The following is a 22,929-nucleotide window of genomic DNA, read 5'->3' on the forward strand; positions in this document are numbered from 1 at the left end:
GGTGCACTAAGAGGCTGACCACATGGGGGCTTTGGAGACTGGACATCTGTTTGGAATCAAGGTTAAGAGGTAACATTTGCAAAACCAAGAAGCAGGCAGCCTTTGTTTAAGTACTTAAAAAGTAAAATAAAATCATTCATACTTTACATTTCATCCAAACGTCCACTTCTAAAGTTTTGCATTTTAAGAGATAAAATCTAATTAGGAGGACCAGATAATCATTTCCAAGGGGCAGTTCCCACTGTAGCATTTTGGGGCTGTGGTGGGTTCCAACAAGGCCCCAGCTCTCAGGGACTTCGAGACTCTGGTTTCCGTCAAGCTATCTCTCAGTTCCCTCTTTCTGCTTAACCTACTTGCCTGCTCAGAGGATCTAGAAAGCATTTTGACCTTGGACAGCAGAGCACCAGGGCCACTTGCGGAGTCACCTGTGTAATGTTTCTGGGTTCTGCCTTGTCCATCTGTGAAAAGCAGATAACGATGCCTCGTACCTACTTGCCGGCAGGCATGGTGAGCAGGTTAATGAGCTGCTTGTCCAGCTCACGGGAGTGTCCGTGTAACACGCTGCTCCCAGGCTCTGGGTGCAAAAGCTTTCTTTTGTTAGAAAAACCTGCTGAGGTCTCTATACGGGGAGAGATTCCATCCAATTTGTGTTTTCTGATCTTGAAAAAAATCACAGGTTTTTAAAAAATATCTCCTGGTTTTGCAGGGGTTTTCATTCCATCACAATTTGGTGACAGACATTGCAAAGACATCTCTTATTAACTATATTTTTTAACAAACAAACCTCCCTGATTTTGTTGAACAGCCACCAGCCAAGTGTGCATTTTTCACTGTTGCTATCAATAGCCACTCATCATGTTCTCATTGTTTTACACAAAAGCAGAGTTTGCTTCAGTATTAATATTGACAAAGAAAGGATTTTTTCTTCTATTTCATCTCCTTTGCATGAAAACATTTATGTAAATGCATGACTCAACTGTAAGCAATTGGGGTTACCAACTTAAATTCCACAGCCCAGATCTGAGCTTTTTTAAACACTGTATCTTCTCAGATCCCACCGTGGCTTACGTGATCACAATCCCTGCAGGCACAAGGGGCAGTATTGGCTTCTGCTCCTCCCAAGATTCTAGGAGCCTGAGACATGCAAACGTGGACAGAGTCCCTCTGTACATCCTGCAAGCAGTTTGCTTTGTGCCAAAGGAGGCATCCAATGTACTGTTAGCAGGTAGGCTGGCTCCAGGTCAGCACATCTAAGAGACTGGGGAGACCCCACGGTGGGTTTGTAGCCTGCTCCTGGGGAGAGGCCAGCAGCGTTCAGTGCAATGAACAGGAGCTCCAGGGAGATCCTTGAGTCCTCACATCTTTCAGGAGAAGCAGAGGTTGTGTCAGAACCCGTTTGTGCTATTTGGGTTGAGTTTGGGCCATAGTAAACTCCAAGCTCATTGAGAGCAGGAGAAGGGGCCTTTTATATACAGTGATTCCAAATTGGCAAAACAATAAGGAAATTAAATTCAGGTAAAGTTTGATTGTACTTCATTTGCACTTCAGAGGAGGCTCACAAAGTTTCTCCCCATATGTCTCTCCTGTTATCTACAACGGCCTGTCAAGAGGCCATTGCTGGAAACAGATAAAAGAACAAACCCTTATATCCAGGGAGCTCTACTAACACCTCAACTCAGGAAAGGGGTAAAGTGAAAATGGACTAGTACAGACTTTATCCCAATTATCACAGCTCCAGAGCAGCACGTGTGTCTGCCAGGATCACCTCAGGTGTGAGGATGGTGGAGATGAGGCAATCATCCCCTTCCCTTGCTAAAGATGGGACTGGGTCTCATCTCAGCTCAGAAACGAGAGCAGAGGTAAGATATGCCAGAAGGTAAGATATGCCAGGAGCCACCAACTCAATAGTATAACTAGGATTTTTTTCCTTCCCAAGTCTGAACGGTGACCTGAATTTTTGTTTTGGTTTGGCTTTTTGTTTTTAACCTTTTGTGTTAAATTGCTTTCAAAAATAGCAATCATTATTTCCTTCTATGTATGTATCCCCCTTTTGCAATATGATTTTTCACCTTCTTTCCTCAAGACGTAGAATTTATTTCCCACACTTTGACTGCCCTTATGTGACTTGCTTTGGCCAGTGCAGTGTGGCAGAAGTGATGGGTGCCAATCCAAGCCTAGTACCATATTCCCTTGGGTCCCTGACCAGACACTGTATATGAGCCTGCAGTTACCTGGTAGAGTATGAGGTCGTGCAGAACAGAGCATGTCAGGCGAGGCCATCCCAGACTGGGCAGTTCCCAGCCAATCTACATGGATGATCCCAGTCAAGATCAGCCAAGCCCTGCCCAGACCAGAGGAACTGCCACGAGAGGCCAGGTGTGCTGACTGAGGTCCCCACATAGTAGGCAACATGAGCAGGTGTTTGAACTCAAGCTACCCTGATTCCACAGCCTAAGGTCTCTCCAGGCACTCCATGTTTTAGAAACCTGGACCTTGATTCTGCCAACTAGAAGGGGAACTAGAGCTTGTACTATATTCCAAAGACAGTTATGTTTCTGAGCCATCTTAGTTCCTGGAATTTCAAATAAAGATGCTGGCTAGGGAACCCTTTTTTGAATATTTTTCTTCAGATCTCCATCTTTCTGTCTCTCTCTCTGTCTTTCTCTATCTATCTATCTCCATCTCTCTCTCTCTCTTGGTCTATGAATGATATTTTGGTTTGTGAATTATTTCAGTCCTGATGAGATCACATTATCTATATTTCCACTGCCAAAGTGATTTCCCAAATTATGTGGGGACAATGCTAGCTTCAGATGGGGCAACAAAGTAGTGGCCTCCTGTGTTACAGAAAATATACTTTAGTTATTATTTCAGCAAAAGGAGAAATTTTCACCTTAGTAAATTAAAGCTAGAAGTTAGTGGATTTCTCCACAGAGAGGGTTTTTGGGACCACCAGAACCCAAGAGCTCTTGTTCCAAGATCACACGTGCAGTGTCTGTGGTGTGCTGAGAGCCTGGACCCCCTCTCTGCTCTCCAGGATTTCCCCATTCTCCTATAGGCAAGACCCTCATGGAGCTACAATGCTGGGGGTCTCCAGAGCAGGACAGCTTGCTTGTGCTGGGGTTTCCCTGCCAACTGTGACCCCCACTGGGTCTCTTCTAAGCTGAAATCATCTGAAATGGCTCCAGCACACACGGATGGGGAAGGATGTTATGACATTGGAGGGAGTCCAGAGAAGTACAAGCACGTTGGAAATACGGTCTTGCCAGAGGCTCCACAATGGAGCTTTGACTGGGATAGTAAAATTAAACATCCACCAAACTCTGAACAGTTCAGAAAACACGTTCTCAAAAAAGTTCTGTTTGGTAGGGTGCCGTGGCTCATGCCTGTAATCCCAGCACTTTGGGAGGCCAAAAAGTGTGGCTTGCTTGAGCAAAAGTTCAAGACCAGTGTGAGCAATATGACAAAACCCCATCTGTACAAAAAAAAAAAAAAAAAACACAGAAATTAGCCAGGTGTGGTGGTGCACACCCATAGTCCCAGCTACTAGGGAGGCTGAGGTGGGAGGATGGTTTGAGCCTGCAAGGTTGAGGCTGCAGTGAGCAGTGATTGACACTGCTTTCCATCCTGCATGACAGCAAGACCCTGTCTCAGAAAAAAAAAAAAAAAAAAAGGTTCTTTTTGATTCTCTAGGCAACCCTAAATATAGGTGTGATTAAAATTACTCCTCTTTTACAGAAAAGGAAGCTGCATCTTAGGTAGCTCAAACAACTTTCTCACAGCAAGAAGGGAGCAGAACCTGGGCCTACACTTCCTCTGCCTGCAAACACACCATCTGTTCTCATTTTCCATCGAGCTCATTTTCTGTTGACACGTTCTAGAATCAAACTGCCCCAAGACAAAAAGTAAAGAATGGTTAGTGTTCTGAATATGAGGAGGACAGCTCACCGGCAGAAGTTGAGGACAAAGATGTTGGCAGGGGCTGGACACACGATGATTGAGAGATGGTAGAGGGCTCCTGAATTGAAACACTGGAGGGCGGCAAGCCCCTTTTCCAGCAGCACAGTAACATGCTACATGTGACAAAGTCCCTTGGTAAGAGGGAGCTGCTTTCATTCATCAGTAGGGCCACAGGAATCTTAACAGCACTGTTCCCGCAGCAGGCTGCTTGTTACCTACACCACTCGGTATCCACTTGCCATCAGGAGTTTTAAAGCATCAGCTCTCTCTGCTCCATTCTTCACTATTTAATAAAATAGTGTCTTCTTATGGAATCAACCCAAATGCCCATCAATGATAGACTGGATAGAGAAAATGTGGTACATATACACCATGGAATACAATGTAGCCATGAAAAGGAAAGAGATCATGTCCTTTGCAGGGACATTGATGGAGCTGGAAGCCGTTATCCTCAACAAACTAATACAGGAACAGAAAACCGAACACTGAAGGCTCTCACTTATAAGAGGGAGCTGAACAATGGAACATATGGACACAGGGAGGGGAATAACACACACTGGGGCCTGTCAGGGGTGAGGGGGAGGGAGACCATCAGGATAAATAGCTAATACTTGCAGGGCTTAACATCTTGGTGATAGATTGATGGTGCAGCAAACCACCATGGCACACTTTTACTTATGTAAAAAACCTGCACATCCTGCACATGTATCCCAGAACTTAAAATAAAAATAAATAAATAAATAAAATAGCATCTTCGTAAGACCCTTCTTTCAGCTTTCAAGCTAAATAGCAGGGGAAATGTAGTCACAGAATAATTTAAAATAATAATTTTGTCATTTCTCGTGGGAATTGATCTTAGAAAGATGTAACGTATTTCTGTAAGGTCTCATCAGTGTTTGGGCCAGCAGCTGCAAGCTGGAGAAACATGCAGCCATTTCACTCTGTGGTGACTATTACTTCATTTTCTGAATGTTCCAGGCCATCACACACGCCCTTTGTACCAAGACTCTGAGAGAATTCCACCTCTGCTGGCAGTGAAGGGATGTGGATCCCTGGAATTTCCCTATTCCACCAGATTACTGTGATCCAAAAGAATTGAATATCAGGAGCCCTGACTTCCCCTCACTAGGAGACGGTTCCTGAGTCACAAAGCTCTGCAGTCCTTCCCACACACACTGCATCTAGGAAGGATACCCCCGGACCTGCACCTGTTTGCACCTGGGCCTTTGAACTCCTCCTCTGTAGAGAAAATTAACTGCCTCAAAGACTACCATGGCTACCTGACACAGCCATTTTATTACTGCAATCATGAATCTTCAGAGGGGTTTACATGTCTGTCTGAAGCATGATAGCATTTATAAGCCTAACACCTCTTTGCCCTCCCTAAAGTACAAATGAAACCTCTTACTCCCAGATGTCTTGAGTGTACACTATTTTGAGTATCGTTGTTCTAAATCCTCATACCATTCCTGAAGAAATACCTTGTGAAGTAGACCATTTGTGTTTTGGTTCTTATTGCCTGCTAATGCAGACCCACTAACGTTATGGTAGCTAGCAGAAGTTCTCTTTGGTTTCATCCCACCTCATATTCATGTTCCCTTCTCCCATGGGTCCTGAGTGCTTTTAAGACATGTGTTGCTTTCCAATAGTGTCAATGGTCCTCATCAGCTTGGAGGCTGGCTTGGACAGCATCCCAGAGTGGGATAATATGGATTCACACCCACACCACTCTCAAGTGACTTGGAGACTCACACCATCCTGCCCTCTCAGGCTCAAGTACCATAAGCATGACGACAGAGCCTGCTCACCTTCTTCTAGCCTCACGTTGCACTGTGCCTAGCTCAGAGCAGACTTTCCAAGACATTTTCTGAATTGTCAGAACATTCAGACGTTTTTGAAACCTGGAACATTTGTGGAAATATTAAGGCCTCAAGAGACCTCTACAGAGACCAGTAAGATGATCATGCAGAGGATGTGCAGAGGGGACATGGGAGGACAGGGACACAATGCTCCTCTGCACAGCAAGTCTTGCTGCTGCTGACTGACATGTCCTGGGAGCACATGGTACTGCTCTAGGGGAGGCAAGAAGCAGTGTGGGCACACACAAAGGGGGACCTCCCAGATCTGTGCCTTCAAACACGAACATCTTACCATGCTACAGTTCAGACTACCTGGACTTTGCAGGCACATGATGACTTTGGAGACTCAGCCATTGCAGGTGCATGTCAGAGAGGCAGGTAGAACCACATGACGGACAAACAAAGCTCAGAGGCAGAAGAACTCAGCAAAAGCTCAAGATCTTACATATTTTTTCCTAGAACCTGGATACTTATATTCTCCCAAAATGACTATGTTGAGACATAACCCCCAACATGATGATCTTCAGAGGCAGGGCCTTTGAGAGGCATCTGATTCCCTTCAGGCTGCAATAACAAAGTATCAAATACAAAACACCAAATGGTTTATAAATAGCACAAACTTATTTCCCGCGTTTCTGGAGGCTGAGAAGTCTGAAGTCAAAGTTCCACAAGAGAGGCTGTGTATAAAAGGTAGTGCTTACACACTGCTGGTGGGAATCTAAATTAGGTCAGCCATGTGGAAGACAATGTGGTGATTCCTCAAAGAGCTAAAAACTGAACTGTCATTCAATGCAGCAATCCCATTACGGGATATATACCCAAAGGAATAGAAATCATTCTTCCACAAAGACACACGCACCCATATGTTCATTGCAATACTATTCACAATAGCAAAGACACAAAATCAACCTAAAGACCCATCAAGGGTAGACTGAGTAAAGAAAATGCGGTACATATAGACCATGGAATACTACGCATCTATCAAAAATAGTGAGATCATGTCCCTTGCAGGAACATGGAAGGAGCTGGAGGACATTATCCTAAGTGAATTAGTACAGGAACAGAAAACCAAATGCCACATGTTCTTACTTAGAAGTGAGAGCTCAATATTAAGTACAAATGAACACAAAGAGGGGAACAACAGATACCGGGGCCTACTTGTGGGTGAAGGGTGGGAGGAAGGTGAGGATTGAAAAACTACTTATTGGCACTATGCTTATTACCTAGGTGATTAAATAATCTGCACACCAAACCCCTGTGACATGTAATTTATTTATAGGACTAATCTGCACACATGTCCCTGAAACTAAAAGTTAGAAAAAGAACAAAAAAAATTGCCAGAAGATTTGGTATCTGATGAGGTCCTGCTTTCTGATTCTAAGTTGGCTCCCTGTATCCTCACATGGTCGAAGGACTGAGGGAGTTTACTGTTTACTGGGGTCCTCTTTTATAAGGGCACTAATCCCATCCATGTGGCTCCACATTCATGAACCAATCACCTCCCAAAGGCTCCACCTCCTAATACAATCACCATGGGGGTGAGGATTTTGACACAAGAGCTTTAGTGGGTAGACACAAATATGTAATCTACAACAGCAGGTGACTAGAAAGCGGGCAGAGAGGAAAGCTGCAGAGCAAGCCTTATTTTTAGAAAATATGTAAGTCATCCCGAAGGTAGGTGGAGACATGGATGGTAAAGGCCATCCTGGTGCAGTCTCAGAACAAAATGAGAAACATGCCATTGGAAAATGGAGAACAAGCAACCACAACTCTTGCTATGAAACAGCAAAGAACTAGTCCAAACTGAATTTAAATTTTAGTGTTTTGTGCAAGCTAGGGCTTGCAAGCGATGAATTGGATATTGAATTGAAGCTACTTCCAAGCAAGGGGATGAAGGTGAAGCTTGTCTTCTCCCAACTGCCTACAGCAAACAGGAGAAGAGAGAAACAACTTAAAGACAGAATTATTCATTGAAAAGGAAGCAGAACTTAAGGATTTGGGAAATTCTCAGCCTATCCATATTGAGGAGAATGAGAAAACATGTTTAGAAGAGAATGCAAAGGATGTGGCTAAGTGACCATTTGATACAGAGATTAGTAGGATCATCCATCCCAACAGAAGCCAGGATATATTCTCCGAGAGGGTGGAAGAATGATCCTGAAGGCAACTTGGAGATCATCAGGGCTGCCCCTCCTATCACAGGCTGAGTGCAAAGGCTAGGGGTGGGGTTACAGCAGTTTCAAAATGGAGGTCACTGGCATCCGTGGAAGCACCACATCTACTGGCCCACCGTCATCTCTCACGGTGGGCTCTGCTCCCTCAGAGCATGGGAAGCCTCAGTGTGGCTCTGGCAGGAGCAACACAGGCTTCAGTGGGTGTAGGTGAAGCAGTGTCATTGTCTCAGGTAATACCCAAGGATCCTTACCTCATGCCAAGGAAATCAAGGACATGGACACATGTGGAGTGAGGTTAAAAGCGGAGGTTTAATAGGCAAAAGAACGAGAACAGTTCTGTCTCCTGCAAGAGAAAGGGGCTCCTGAGTGGGACTTCTGACCCCTGGTGGAGTGGACCGAGCTTTATAGACAGGCCTGAGGAGGTAATGTTGGATTTACATCCGGCCCAAAGACTGGTTAGACCAGGTGTGACATTTACATAGCACACGAGGAAGCTGGACACCCATCCTAATCCTATATTATGCAAATGGGGTCTCCACTTGTGCGGCACCATGCTGCCTGCTCCTTACTGTGCAAGTGGTTGACAAAGAAAGGGGAAGATGGAGCAACCATGTGAGACACGCCTAGGCCCCAGGTAGCTTTTTCCTATTGGCACAGCTGCCGGGATTCACCTGTGCCAGCTTCCAGCTTCCTTTTCTATGTCTGCAGCTCAATTTTACAGGCTGCTCTTTGTTAGGAAAAAAATGATTTGAGAGTTGCTTTATATTAAAAGGAAAACCTTACTGAGGCTTCCATACCCTCACCATCTGCCTAAATAATTTCTTCTTAACTCCTATATCACAGGCAGAAAATTTTGCTGGCATTGCATGATGCCATCTCTGCTGGCATCCAGGGCTCACATGCCTAGGAAGCATGCCTACCTCCACATGGATTTCAACAGGCAGGGCCACCACTGACAGCCCCATACTTGGCTGATGCCCAGGGAAGCCATGGAGGCAGGACCACCTGGAGTCATGGGGGCTTGACTTCTGCCTGGAAAAGCCCAGTGTCTCTCAGAGGCAGGGTTGCAGCCCCGGCGGGTGGGGGGGGTGGGTCTCAAAGGTTTATTCTCAAGCTTTAGGCTCAATATCATTGGCCCTGCTAGATTTTGCACTTACCTAGAGCCTGTAACTTCTTTTTTTCTTTTCTGTTTCTCACTTTTGGAATGGGAATGTCTGTTCCATGCCTGCCTTACCATTGTATTTTGGAAACACATAACTGGTTTGATTTCACATGTTCACAGCTGGAGAACAATTTGCCACAGAATGAATCATACCTTTAGTCAAACTCATTTGCTATTTAGATCTTATTTGGATGAGACGTTGGACTTTGAACTTTTGAGTTGGTCCTGGAGTGAATTGGGATTTGGGGGTCTATTTGGATGGAACGAATGTACTTTGAGGATTTGGGGGGCCAGTGTGTGATGTCATAGACTGAATGTTTACATTCATCCAAATTTGTATATGTTGAAACCTAATCCCCAGTGTGATGATATTTGGAGGTGGGACCTTTGGGAGATGATTAGGTTATAAGGGTGGAGCCCTATGAATGGGATTAGTGCCCTTATAAGAAGAGAAATGAGAGACAGCTTGCTTCTCTCTCCCTCTCTGTTTTCTACAAGACAGAATGAAGTGAGACAGCATTGTCTATGAACCAGGAAATGGCCTTCACCAGACACTGAATCAGCCAGGGCCTTGATGTTGGACTTCCCAGACTCCAGAGCTGTGAGAAATAAGTTTCTGTTGTTTATAAGTCACATTGTTTATGGCATTCTCTCACAGCAGCCTGAAAGAGCTAAGACAATCTGTGATTACAATCTCACACTAAATTACAGTAAGAGTGTTTATTTTCTTTTATATTATTCATGAGATAGCTTTATTGGTCATTAAAAAAATAGGATTCGAAAGAAGAAACCACACCAAATTAATCTTGCTGGTCACGTAGGCGCTCACACTGCTCATAGGCCATGAAACTCCCAAAAGTGAAGTGTCCCTCTGGTTTCAGTTTCCTTTTCAATAAACTGGGGTCCAGATCTGTGGTCATCCTACTCCACAGCACTTTGATGAGTTTCAAATGAGATAACAGGTGAATGATGCTTTGGTGACAATAAAGAGTGAAAAGATAATTTTATTACCAAGAGTAGAGAACTCCCCTTATTTAACCACAGTTGACACAAACATAACAGTTAACACTATTATGCATTTGTAGAAATTGTTAGGATGTCTCAGTGCTGCCATGTGCCCAAGACAGGATGTGATGGCTCATGACAACTATTCCTCTTCCAGTTTTTACAAGGACAGCTAGACTCAATACCAGGAAGAACTCTGCCCCAAATTAATTGAAGTTTTAACTAGTAAGCAGACAGGAAATTGATACAATGTCTATGTAATTTACTAAATACAATGTTGAGTGTAATTTAACTGGCATTCAAGTAAGGTTCAGAAACCTTATTTTATAGGGTGGTTAAGAACTAGAGCTATAAATTGGAGCCCAAGCTTCTTAGATAATAATAATACCAATAATAAATGTGCATTGAGTACCTGTTACAGACCTGGCCTTGGGCCAAATGCTTCATATTAGACCACGATTTTCACTACATAAGTGATGCACTAACGTTAGTGGCAAGCGTTTTGATTTAGAATTTTTAAGGTAGCCAAAGTCATGATAGATGTTGGTTATTATCTCTAGTTTTTTTAATTGTAATATACTGATGTAAATGTTAATATCATATCAATAAGTTGATTATGCTACACATATTAATAAAGTCATGCTTTTGAGAAAACTGTTTACATTTACCACATTCCCTGCTTTCTTTCCCAAAATGAGAGTCCAGAGCAAAGTCATGATGACCCTTTTGGTTGCCTCTACTCATGCTCCCACCAAACTCTGCTTCATACACAGGCACCTGCTGCTTCCAGGCTGGCCCAGTCTTCCCCAAACTCCCCTCTTGTAGGGATGCCCCTTCTCGTGTCCCCTCTCCATGACCTCAAGCAAAACCTAAGTCTTCTCTGTCCCATGATCACAGTAACATGATTCGAGCTTTGACATCTTTGATGTTAACAAGTCAAGTCAGCTAAGAGTAACCCCTCCTAGCAACATCTGTACTTTAATGTGGCCTTCTTGGCTTTGCGGTCCCCATGAACTCATTTGACTTAGGTATTTGTTAAGTCAATGCAATGTTCTGAAAAGTCAAACTCTGACCAGGTGAGAGAAATCAGATCTTTGACAGGAAAACAAAGTTGATCGTGGGGAGCCTTGGAGACCTGTGAGTGTCCCTCCAGTTACTCTGCGTAGGCTACTGCTCTTGTGTCCAACCAACCTGCAGTTCATGATGAGCTGGAACAAAGAGAGCTCTGCCTGCAATAGATTTAACCAGCCTTGCTAAAGTACTTTGAATAACACATTAGGAGGAACAGCACTGGCTGTCCGGACTGGCTTTTCCCATGGGCTGCTGTGGTGACCACGTGTGAAAGTTCCCTAGAATAAGTACAATCCTCCACTCACCCTCTCAACAGTAGCCGCTGCCTGGGCTGCTGCTCCCACCAGATGTGGAAATACATAGGAGAGCTGTGAGTATTTGCACGAGGTCCACAGCAAGTGAGTGGCAGGCCAGGGGTCTGAACCCAGCCCTCCTAACTCCCCATCCAGTGCGCTCACCCCTTCATTTGGTCATGACTTACTGCTGCATAGGATGAAGCGAAATTGACAATAGGGAATCTTTTTCATCCTCATCCAAAGATTCCAATTAACAAGGTCTTAGAGCAATTTCGGCATAAGTGGGTTTCCTCAGAAAATTTTACATAATAGTGATTTGAGAATAGTGTATCACTAATAATCTGAGTTTTTATTAGAGTAAAAAATCACCTTATGGTAAAAAATACGTATAAGGTAAGGGAAAAACATTTTCTTATGTGTTCGAGAAAACTATGAAATAAATGGCATGAAACTGTATATTACAAGCTTGAGAACCAACAGTCATTCTAAAAGCCCAAATCAGGGATGAAGAGAAGAAAAATTTGGAATTCAAATAAATATGGAATTGACAAAGTTAATGTGCACTTTTATGGTACATCTATTTTAGATGGCAAGATAAATGTCAACGTTATAGAAACATTGACTAGACGGTTTATTTAATTTGACAAAGCTTACGGCTTTCAGCCACAAAATGAAAACTAAATTTAGATTACTCAAAAATTTTCTAGGTTTTCAGCAAAGCTGTGGAGGTGGACACTGCAATGCCGTCTTTGAGGCCAGCATACCCCATCACCCAGTTACTGGGGCATCACCTACTGATGACTTTCAGTTGGGATCTTCTTTGGTGTTATGGGTTGAATTTTGTTCTTAGAAAAATAAGTTGAATTCCTAATCTTCAGAACCTCAGAATGACCTTCCTTGGAAATAGGATTGTTGCAGATGTAATTTGTGAAGATGAAGTCCTTAGGGGTGGGTCCCAATCCGATAAGACTGGTGTTTTTTACTTTTTTTTTTTTTTTTAGTATTTTTATGGTTTTTGTTTTTTGTTTTGTTTTGTTGTTGTTTGTTTGTTTTTGAGACAGAGTCTCGCTCTGTGGCCCAGGCTGGAGTGCAGTGGTGCGATCTTGGCTCACTGCAACATCCACTTCCCTGGTTCAAGAGACTCTCCTGCCTCAGCCTTCTGAGTTGCTGGGATTACAGGCATGCACCACCATGCCGGGCTAATTTTTGTATTTTTAGTAGAGACAGGGTTTCACCGTGTTGGTCAGGCTGGTCTGGAACTCCTGACCTGAGGTGATCTGCCCACATTGGCTTCCCAAAGTGCTGGGATTACAGGCATGAGCCACCACGCCTGCCCAGGACTGGTGTCCTTTAAAATGGACAAATTTGGACACAGAGATAGACATGCATAGAGGGAAGAGAATGTGGAGAGACACAGGGAGAGGTCTGCCACTTCTAAGCCTGGGAGAGAGGCCCGGTACAGATTTCCTCCCTACACAGCTCTCAGAAGGGGCCAGCCCTGCCAACACCTTGATCTCCAGAGCTGCAACTCCCTACATTTGTTGTGTCCATTCCCTGGTCTGTGGCAGTTCCTTACGGCAACCCTAGTTGACTAATACACTGGGCATTGCCCCGGCCACAGAGAACAGCTGCCTTGTGCAAGGGTGGCCCACAGGGGGTGGGCGATGGCAGCGACTGGCTGCAGCAAGGATGCTGCAAGGTTGCCAAGGATGCATGCATGCAAGGCCCCCTCCCTTTCAGTCTGTGACAACCCTGAGCAACCGTCCCATCAGGCTGGAGGTCCCTGGGGACTAGGCAGCACCCAACTTACCAGCCCATGTCTCCCTCCACCTGGCCCTGCCACCCTCACTTCCTTAGAGGCTCACTCCCCAAAGCAGACACAGAAACACAGAAACACAACTGCCTTGGAGCAAAACTAAACACTGGGTCTGAAGCTACAGAGGGTGAATCTCCAGGATGCCAAGAAACCCTTTGATGTTTGAACCCTGGAGGGTTTGGCCGGTGACTGGTGGCCTGAGGACAGCCATGAATCAGCAGTTCAAGAAGCTGGGAAATGAAGGACCAATATTGCTGGCTGCTAATAGGGAGGGAGGCACCCGCTGTAGTGAGATGGATGGTTTCCCATCAGCAGAGATTCTGTTAGAGAGGGATGCTTGCTCTTGCTTTAACCTCTTAGCTGGGTGCAGATGGCACATAACCTGAGCCTTGAAAGGCAGTGGAAAGGGAGGAGCCTCCTTGGAGCCCCAGAATGTGCTTCTTCCATCCTGGCTGCACCCACACTCAATGGAAGGACTCTTAGAGCCCCTTGTTTTTCTGCACGCACTCACATTCGCAGAGGAACATGGAGTCATTGTTCCTTGCGTGCACATGCTGGGAGCTGGCCAGTCTTGGAGAAAGGACAGGGTGGACAGAAGCATGCAGGAGGGACCAGCAGAGGGCAGCTGGCCTGGGCTCAAGCCCAGGGACCAGCCCCTTCACACCCATCTTTCTACACTGGATCCTCTTGAGCTGAGCGTGCTGCTCCCCAGTTCCAAGATCAACTTGGAAAGCGGGGATGGATACAGAGACACACATTCCGATAACGATGATGTTTTGGGTGGCAATATTTCAAATCGCCCTTCCTTTTTAAACAATATGTATTAAAAATATTGCTTGCCCTTTTTTCTACACTAAGTGTGAATCAATTCTTAATCTGAAATGCAAGAGAAAAATATTTTTATGTGAAAGAGAAAAAAGCATTTATGGAGTGGGACACTTCGGTGCTGTTTCCCAGTTGTGTGGGTTTTGCCCCTGACACCTGCCGCTTCCCTGTAGGGAGGGTAATGGCCCAAGGAGGAACAGGAAAAGGGTGCTGGTCTGATGCTGTGAGGTCAGTTATGGGAGCAGACTCTGCAGAAAGTGCCTCCAGGAAGGAGGGAGGCTTGGTGCCAGGCGGGAGGCAGAGCACCAAAGTTCCATGCATCCTTGTGGTTTGAAAGCAGGTCCCCATGCACCCGCTGTATGCACTGTGTACCATGTACCTCTGGGGAATACAAGTGGCTGCTGTCACCTATTATAAGAAGCACTTCTTCCCACTGCATCCTGGCATCACAGCTGCCAAGGAATACAAGCAGTTAAGCACTGGATGAAACAAGGCTGTATTCACGTGGAAAAGAAGCAGGAAAAGATCCATTTCCATGCTGGGCATTGGTCCCCCAGGACAAGTGGGTCCCTCCCAGCAGCCAACGCAAGGCCACCAGCAGGCACACACCCTTCTTCCCTCTTGTTCTGCAGCAGAAGGACCTGCCCTCTCCCCACAGGGGACAGACATAGCAGTGGGACTGGCCGGGTGCCATGTGACACACACCCTGAAGCGGAACAGAGGACACACTGACTCAGAAACAGGGAGAGATGTTCCCACACAAGGCAATGGGTCAAGCAGAGGTTGTGAGGATGCTGCCTTCTGGTAAGGATGTGTCTCAGGCCCATAGCCCATTTTTATGTGTCTGAGCAGGGGTGGAAAACCTGCGTCCCTGAGGTTGCCTTTCCCAATAGTGTTGCTGACTTTGCCCAGTGCAACCCCACCCTGCCCTCTAGAACTGCACATATGGTGGCCCTTTGCCTCTTATAGCAGAGGATGTACCATTGGTCTGGTCCCTGTGCAGAGGGCCTGGAAGATGCTGTGCTGCTGGTGAGCTGAGCCACAGGAGCAGGTCCATGGGGAGCTGTGGCACAGCCTTGCACAGAGCCGTGCTCGATGGCTTTTACAGGTGAGTGTTAGCATCCACCCAGACCTGCAGGCTGGAAGGCGAGGAAGACAGGACTGAGAAGGGGATGCCCGGGAAGAAGCTGCCTGATTCAAAGAGAACCAAACAAGTAACACTGGCAAGGAGCCTCTCAGCACCTGGGAGAAGTTGGCAGCTGTCCTGAAGAGGCACAGAAACTGGCCAAGGCCCCACCCTGTCCGTGGGGTTTTGGCTGGCTCTTAACTTAGTGGCCCACATTCACCTCCCAGCCTCTGGATGCATGGGGGCTGTGAACACCTTTCCACAGGCGGAGGGGCAGAGCCACCTGCTGAAGCCTTCCTCAAACCTACATGCCCCCATGTGAGCCTCCTAGCCTGGCAGCTCTGGCCCTGGAATCCTGGCTTTGCAACCCCAACTGGGACTACTATCTGCCTCTGCTGGCCTTTGCACACCCACTTGCTGTCCATCACCGTAGTCCATAAACCCTGCTAACTTCTTAAAGTGCTGCTATGCTGGAGTGGAGGAGGCCAGATTCATCAAGCCTTCAGCAATGGGAAACAAGAGGACATTGGATAAGTCTCAATTGAGGCCCTTGTATGATGACACTTTTCTACCACCGAGAATTTGGTGATCAGTGGCAGGAAGCTATCTCTGAAGTCCTGTGAGCCCAACTAGCTCGCCATGTGCAGAGCAGGGAGCAGGCAACCTCCACACCTCCCACTGCCACTGTGGTTGAGCCAGCCTCAGCTGTCTGATGCCTGCAAGCCATTCCTGGTAGCACAGAGGGAAATAATGCCAAGGTAAAGAACAAGTCAGCTCTGACACCAAGGAGACGGATGAGAAATTGAAATGATGAACATCTAATGGCAGTGCAAAATCAGGTAGGAGGGATCATTCGTCAAATTTCCAGCACATCATACAATGGAAAGGTTTTTGGTTGCTTGATAGGGAAATAGAAACCTTAACCAAGAGTCTAGATAAAAATCCGGTGTGAGATGTTCATTTGGTAACCTATGCTTGGGACACGATTGAACAGGCTTCTTTTATCCAAGTGGTATTCCTCTACATTTATGGTGGCTCATAAACTGTTTATCACTGTTCCTGGTGTTTGCTGATGTGCCATTTAGTACAGCACAACCTGCTCCCCAGGAAGCTGAATCACTGTAAGCTTAAAACGTGATATCTGCCTCTGCAGATTTTATTCCCACTACACACAGAATCCAAAGAGAAATCCTGCAAACTGTGGGAACTGGAGAAGTCCTTGAACATGCTGGGGGATCCCACCCACCCCACTGATGGATTCCAGCGTCTCTCCACTCAGCACCTGTCAACGCTCTGGCCATTAGCACCTGGGCTGCTGTATTTAGAGTTCTGGGGCAGTTGAGCACCACCAGTCACCTGGGTGGCCAGGAGAGTCGTCTCCGCTGCTCTGCTCACTTGATGGATGCCATGGAGCCACCATGCCCACCATGTTTGTTCATGTCTCCTCCATAGGGCAGGACTCTTAGTCTTGTTCATTACTAATTTGCATTTGAGAACACAAAGATGTGTCTCTATGTGGTGCCTAAATCCCAATCTCAGAGAAAAACAAGCATACTATAAAACTGTGAAATATTAAGACAGGATATTAAGTGATCTCATTATACTGTTGAGCAAACTAAGGCCTGGGAAGGCTGTGTCATGTAATCAAAGTTATTGGACACTCATGGGCTAAGGTTTAGGTCTCTGAGCTTTCAATCTGGTGCTTGTTCTGCAATTGGTGAAGGTCCCTATTTCTAAAAGCCTCATGACTTCATACTGTACAGCTCTCCCTTTGTGTGTGATGGTGCCCAGCGCTTCACAAAGCCCATTAAATGGAGGCGGTAACTGCCCTTATGAACTCAAAACCCTCTGTGTACAACAACTGTGCAGAGAAAAAGCAGTTTGTAATTTCTATTTTTGCAAGCCACTTCAGTCTGTCTGCTCTTGGTTTTGGAAAACCTCTGGCCCCATAAAAGGCTGCCCCCATTGCCCTGGCTCCCATTAGGTCTGGGGGTCCCCATGGGTGTTGTTTGTGTGTTTGCAAGAGGCACTCTGAGGACAGTGTTGCCCCCACCATGACCTTTCCCCGCTCCTTTGCTGAGGGCTCTGCTGTGAGGCTGTCACCCCGAGGCTGTGTCCAGGAGCCCAACCCAGCCACTCCTGCCTCTTCCCACCTCAACTGGGCCCAGGCCTTGCCACATTGAGTTGCCCACGAATGCCAAGTGGTGCCAGGGCCTCTGGAGTCAGGGGAGAGCTGACGTCACACCTCCTCCTCCCTCCTCACTCAGTGGGTGCTGCATTTTGCACTCTGAGCACCAAAGCAACCATACTTGTCAGGGCCAGGGGCTGGCGGGCCCCCTAATGCTGCCTCATGCTGGACAGCTTCAACAACACATATTTATTGTCTCATGGTTGGGAAGTCTGAGATCTGAGAGCCTGGAGTCTGAGATCGGGCTGTGGTCAGGGCTGTTTCCTCCGGAGGATCTGAGGGAGCCTCTGGCCCTGGCCCCTCTCCAACTTCCAGTGGCAGCAAGCACTCTTTGGTGTCCTTTGGCTTGGAGATGCATCTCCCCGACCTCTGCTTCACCTTCACGTGGCCTTCTCACTGCATGCAAGCCCCAGTGTCCAAACCCTCCCTTCCTCATAAGAACACCAGTCACATGGATTAGGGCTCACCCTAACAACCTCATTTTAACGCATTACCTCTGCAAAGACCCATGTCCAAATAAGGTCACATTCTGAGGTTCTGGGATTAGGACGCCAACATTTCTTTTGTGGAGGGAAATACAGTTCAACCACTGAAAGCTGATACTAGGGCGAGTTCAGTGAAGCCCCCAGGGCATGGTGGAAGGAGGCCCCACTCTCCAGGTGGTACAAGCAGAGCATCGGCCATGAGACAAAAGTTGCCTCCCTACGTTTTGTGCCCTAAGCCCCTCACTCACCTCTCCCGCACCCCAGCCCTGCTGCTTGTTTAATGAAAGAAGTGAGGTCTCACTCACACACACCTCTACCCGCTTTGGACCCAGTCTATGAGGAACCAGCCTGGAACTTGCTGGGGTGACCAAACACTGCTGCACTCAGAGCCCCTTGTGCGCCAAGAGACTGGGGTGCCCCTCTTGGGAGCTGGTAAGTGGCCAAATCTCTCCTGCTCCACCTCATGCTCTCCCTGGAAACCCTGCAGTCTCTTGAGCAATCCCTGGTGCCCACCTGACTTCCTGGGCCAGTGGTCACACAGAGGGCACTCTGAGACCAGACCCTTGGCCATTTTGTCTCTAACTGGTCCCTGCTGCCCTGGAAAGATGTAAGAACAGGCCAGGCTGAGGTCAGTGATGGGGCATCAGAATGTACCTGGGGCTCTTGATGTGGTAAATGGAGGAAGTGGCCCTAGGTACCTAAGAGGAGACCAGGCAGGCAAAAAATGTCTTTATGGCAACATTTTGTAATCTGCGTAGCAAAGAGAAGAAAGAAGACTGACAGCATAAAGCAATGGGAATATTCCAGCTGAGTTTTCCCCTTAGTTAACTATAGAGGGAATGAGTGGGATGATTGGAACAGACACGAGAAGCAAGATTATTTGGAGCATTTGACTTAGAGCCTGCTGAGTGTCTTGACTTCGACCACCATGGACACACGTAGGCATCTCTGCTGCACTGATGTTGACACTGATGTGGTCAAGAGCAGGAAAGCTGCAGCCAAGTACCCTCCCAACCCCAGCTCTGCCCGTTACTCACTACATGGTCCTGTTCACACCCCTTCACCTCTCTGTGCTTCTTTATCCATAAAATTTGTCTAATAATGGCTCCTGCCTTCCTGGTTTGTTGTGAGGTTCAAATGAGGTGGTGCATACAAGTGACTTAGAACAGCACTTGGCATGTTCAAATGCTCAGTAGCTCTTAGCCATGATCATTACAGTTGTTAAAGATAATCCGTTGGGAGGCCATTAGGCTGAAACTGTTCCAGTGACTTGAGTTCCTGCACAAGTAATTGTAACCCTACTCAGAGTAAATGGTCACAGCCTGGGAAAACGAAATTAAGCTTAGCCAGTCAGAAACTGCCAACTAACCTCTAACCAGAGACTTAACCAATCAGAAATCACCACCTAACCTCTAACCAGAGACTTTGCCAAGCTAAAACTACCAACTAAACCTCTAACTAGGGACTTTCCACTTTAACCAATATTTTCTTGATCTTGCTTCCGCAAGCCTCTTGAACCTCACACTCCCTCAGTGGAGCCCTGAACCTCTTGTGGTCTGGTTGTTGCCCAGTGCATGAATCACTGAATGCTCAAATCAACTTAGGAAAATGGTAATGTGCCCAAGCTTTTTTTTTTTTTTTTTTTTTTTTTTTTGAGATGGATTCGCACTCTGTCACCCAGGCTGGAGTGCAGTGGTGTGATTTTGGCTCACTGCAAACTCCACCTCCCGGATTCGAGCGATTCTCCTACCTCAGCCTCCCAAGTAGCTGGGATTACAGGTGCCCACCACCACACCCAGTTAATTTTGGTATTTTTAGTAGAGATGGGGGCTCATCATGTTGGCCAAGCTAATCTTGAACTCCTGACCTCAAATGATCCACCCATCTTGGCCTCCCAAAGTGCTGGGATTACAGGCTTGATCCACTGCACCCAGCCCAAGCTTATCTTTTAACACCGTTCTTTGGAACTCAAATAATTTAAAATGAATTTTTTTAAACATTCTTCATTGTCAGCTACTCTAGAGCCCACATTCAAACCCTTTTGAAAAGAGAATCCATGCAGGGCAACCCACAGTGACATAGCAGTGCAGTTGTGAGAATGTGCCTCCTATGAAGTGTGAACTGAGCAAAGCCGAGAACTTGGCTCCAGGCTCTCAGAACTTGACCGTGTCTTTGATGTTGCCCCACCGATGACCTGTTCATCTGAAGAGCCAGCCCAGAAAAGGCAGGTCTGCTTGACTCTTGGACCAGACAGCCAGTGTCACTTCCAACCCATTCAAATCCTCACTTCTCCTCCATCTTTTCACGGGGGTTGTTTTTCCTTAATGCCGATCCACAAATGCAGAGCTTCCCATGAGAATGCCATGAGAATGTATTACTTTGTTCTGAGTTTTGCAACTTCCTTTTTGCATGGAGTGTCAAGAAATGTAGTGGGACTAAGTTTCTTTTAATCGCTTCAGTTTAACTCACTCTAGTTCAATCTGTTGTGGAGTTAGAGTTATAACCCTTGATTTCATTTTTTGTTTGACCATCCTCATGGGGTAAATGGATGAGCCCTTTGTTCAAAGCATTTTGAAGAAATTTGCTTTTTCAGCTACTTTAAGGGCATCTGCACTGCTGCCAAACACAGGCTCCGCCGCATTCCTGCAGAGGGCTTCCTGGGACCCACTTAGAAATGTAAATTATACTGCAGAGAAAAGAACTACATCCAGAAAAATAAATGCAAATAGTGGAAGGCTGAGAAATTGCCCTTGAGAGATGGGCAAAAAATTTAAAAAAAAAAACGAAAAACAGATTAAGGAGAGGGAGGCTGAGTCAGGGAAGGGCTGGAAGAACCAGGCACAGCAGGCAAAGGGAATGTGGTGGGTGGGACTGAAGCCACATTCAGGAAAGCACACATTGAGACCTGCACCCACGGGCATTCCCAGCAGCAAGGACAGTTCCACGTGCCCCTGGGGCCTCCAGAACAAGAACAGAGGAGCATGCCCAGAACCGACAGAGCCCATGCTTTGAATTAGTTGGCTTGGGCTGCCAAAACAAAATACTGCAGACTGAGAACCTCAAATAACAGAAATTTTTGTTCTCACAGTTCTTGAGGCTGGAAGTGCATGGCAGGGTGTCAGCATGGTAGGTTTCCAAGGAGGGCTCTCTTCCTTGTTTGTAGATGGCCGTCTTCTCACTGTGTGCTCACATAGCCTCTTCTCAGGCAGAGAAGAGAGAAAGACAGAGAGATCCCTTCCTCACAGGCCACCAATGCTCTTGGATTTGGGCCCCACACTCATCCTTATGACCTCATTAAACCTTCGTCACTTCCTTCAGGTTATATTTCCAAATACAATCACAATGAGGATTAGAACTTCAACATATGATTTTGGGAAAACACAGTTCAGTCCATAGCTTGCTTGTCAAAGTAAAGGAGATTAACAGAGAAAAATGAATTTATTGTGTATATATAAATATATATATGAGAAATTAACAAATGCTCCATGATGATAACTGATTAGAAGTTCATTGAAATATTTCTATTTCAACTCCTTTTCTAGGAAGAAACTTAGAAACATGAGTTACATGTAAATATCCTTTCTAGGAATCCTGTGGAACTTTTTTCCTGGACATTTAAAAGAGAACTGTGATAGGATTTCTGGTAGGTTATATGTGCATAGCTTTGGCTGAGATTCTGAAATCTATTAAAAATTTTAGAACATAATTATGAAAATGAAAACATCGTGTCTGCTGCTCACATGGTTCTGGCCAAGTGTGTGCGCCTGGAATTCTGTGCCTTTGCTTTTCACACTGTTCAGCTCTGCATACTGGCGGAAGAGAGGGTAGCCCTCACTTGTTCTCCCCAAGCAGGTAAGAAATTTCTACTTTATGCCTGGAGCCAAGACTTACATGTGGGACAGGTGCGGTGGCTCACACCTGTAATCCCAGCACTTTGGCACTTAGGGAGGCCAAGGAAGGTAGATCACCTGAAGTCGGGAGTTCAAGACCAGCCTTGGCAACATGGTGAAACCCCATCTCTACTAAAAATACAAAAATTAGCTGGGTATGGTGGTAGGCGCCTGTAATCCCAGCTACTCAGGAGCCCAAGGCACGAGTATCACTTGAACCCAGGAGGGGGAGGTTGCAGTGAGGCGAGATCATGCCACTGCACTCCAGTCTGGGCAAGAGAGGGCAATTCCATCTCAAAAAAAAAAAAAAAAAAAAGACTTTCATGTGAACACCCCAGACCAATCCTGGGGCCACAATCCGTTCTTCAGGAAAATGTAGAACAAGCAATTATTGGACCATGGGAGCTTTTCCACACTCAATAAATTGCTTTTGACCAAAGCATTGAGCATCTGCTTGGTCATGTGTCTTATCACCACACAGCTCTTTCCTGCCCTCCACTGCTCCCTGCCCCTAGATCTGCTCCAATCACACCTGTTTTGGCTCCAGCCGTTCCTTATTTTAGGAAGGAGCCTGGCACTTTGCTCTGTGTTGACTGTAATTAAAGACACTGCAGAGAGTCTCCTGGGCTTTGGACACAGGCAAGAGCCCAGAGGACCTGCTGGGATCTGCTGCCACTGGGACTTCTCTCGGGAGGTGGCTCAGCACCTTCGCTCCAGTTTTGTTTATCTTAGCATCTTCCACACGGCTGCCAGCCTCATTCCATGGAAGCATGTCCTTTTCAGAAGCCTTTCTGTGAAAAAAGAGCCGAGAGTGCTTTTGCTTTACAAAATATTTGACTGTGTTTACCTCCCTTTATGCCAATTTAGATTCCTAATAGTGGTGCTGCTGGGTGGCTGTTTATCATTTCTTACTCTTAACTAGCAAAATTTTACTGAGATCAATCAAGTCTAAGTCTGGCTTTTGCATCATTATATTGATTGTCATACATAAGATAGTCATTCGTTGTTGTTGTTGAACAAACATTCACATGTTCCTTTAATTGGTGCATTTTACATTAAGCAATGGTTTGTT

At 46.1% G+C, this 22,929-nt stretch overlaps 1 long non-coding RNA gene across 1 annotated transcript in view; it reads right to left on the minus strand.

Annotated features, from left to right (window-relative positions):
- The window catches only part of LOC103884926, an 82,050-nt gene that overhangs the window by 876 nt on the left and 58,245 nt on the right, over positions 1–22,929 (minus strand). The window lies entirely within an intron of this gene.

The sequence above is a fragment of the Papio anubis genome, chromosome 5 (genome assembly GCF_008728515.1).
Source record: "Papio anubis isolate 15944 chromosome 5, Panubis1.0, whole genome shotgun sequence".
Taxonomy (NCBI): domain Eukaryota; kingdom Metazoa; phylum Chordata; class Mammalia; order Primates; family Cercopithecidae; genus Papio; species Papio anubis.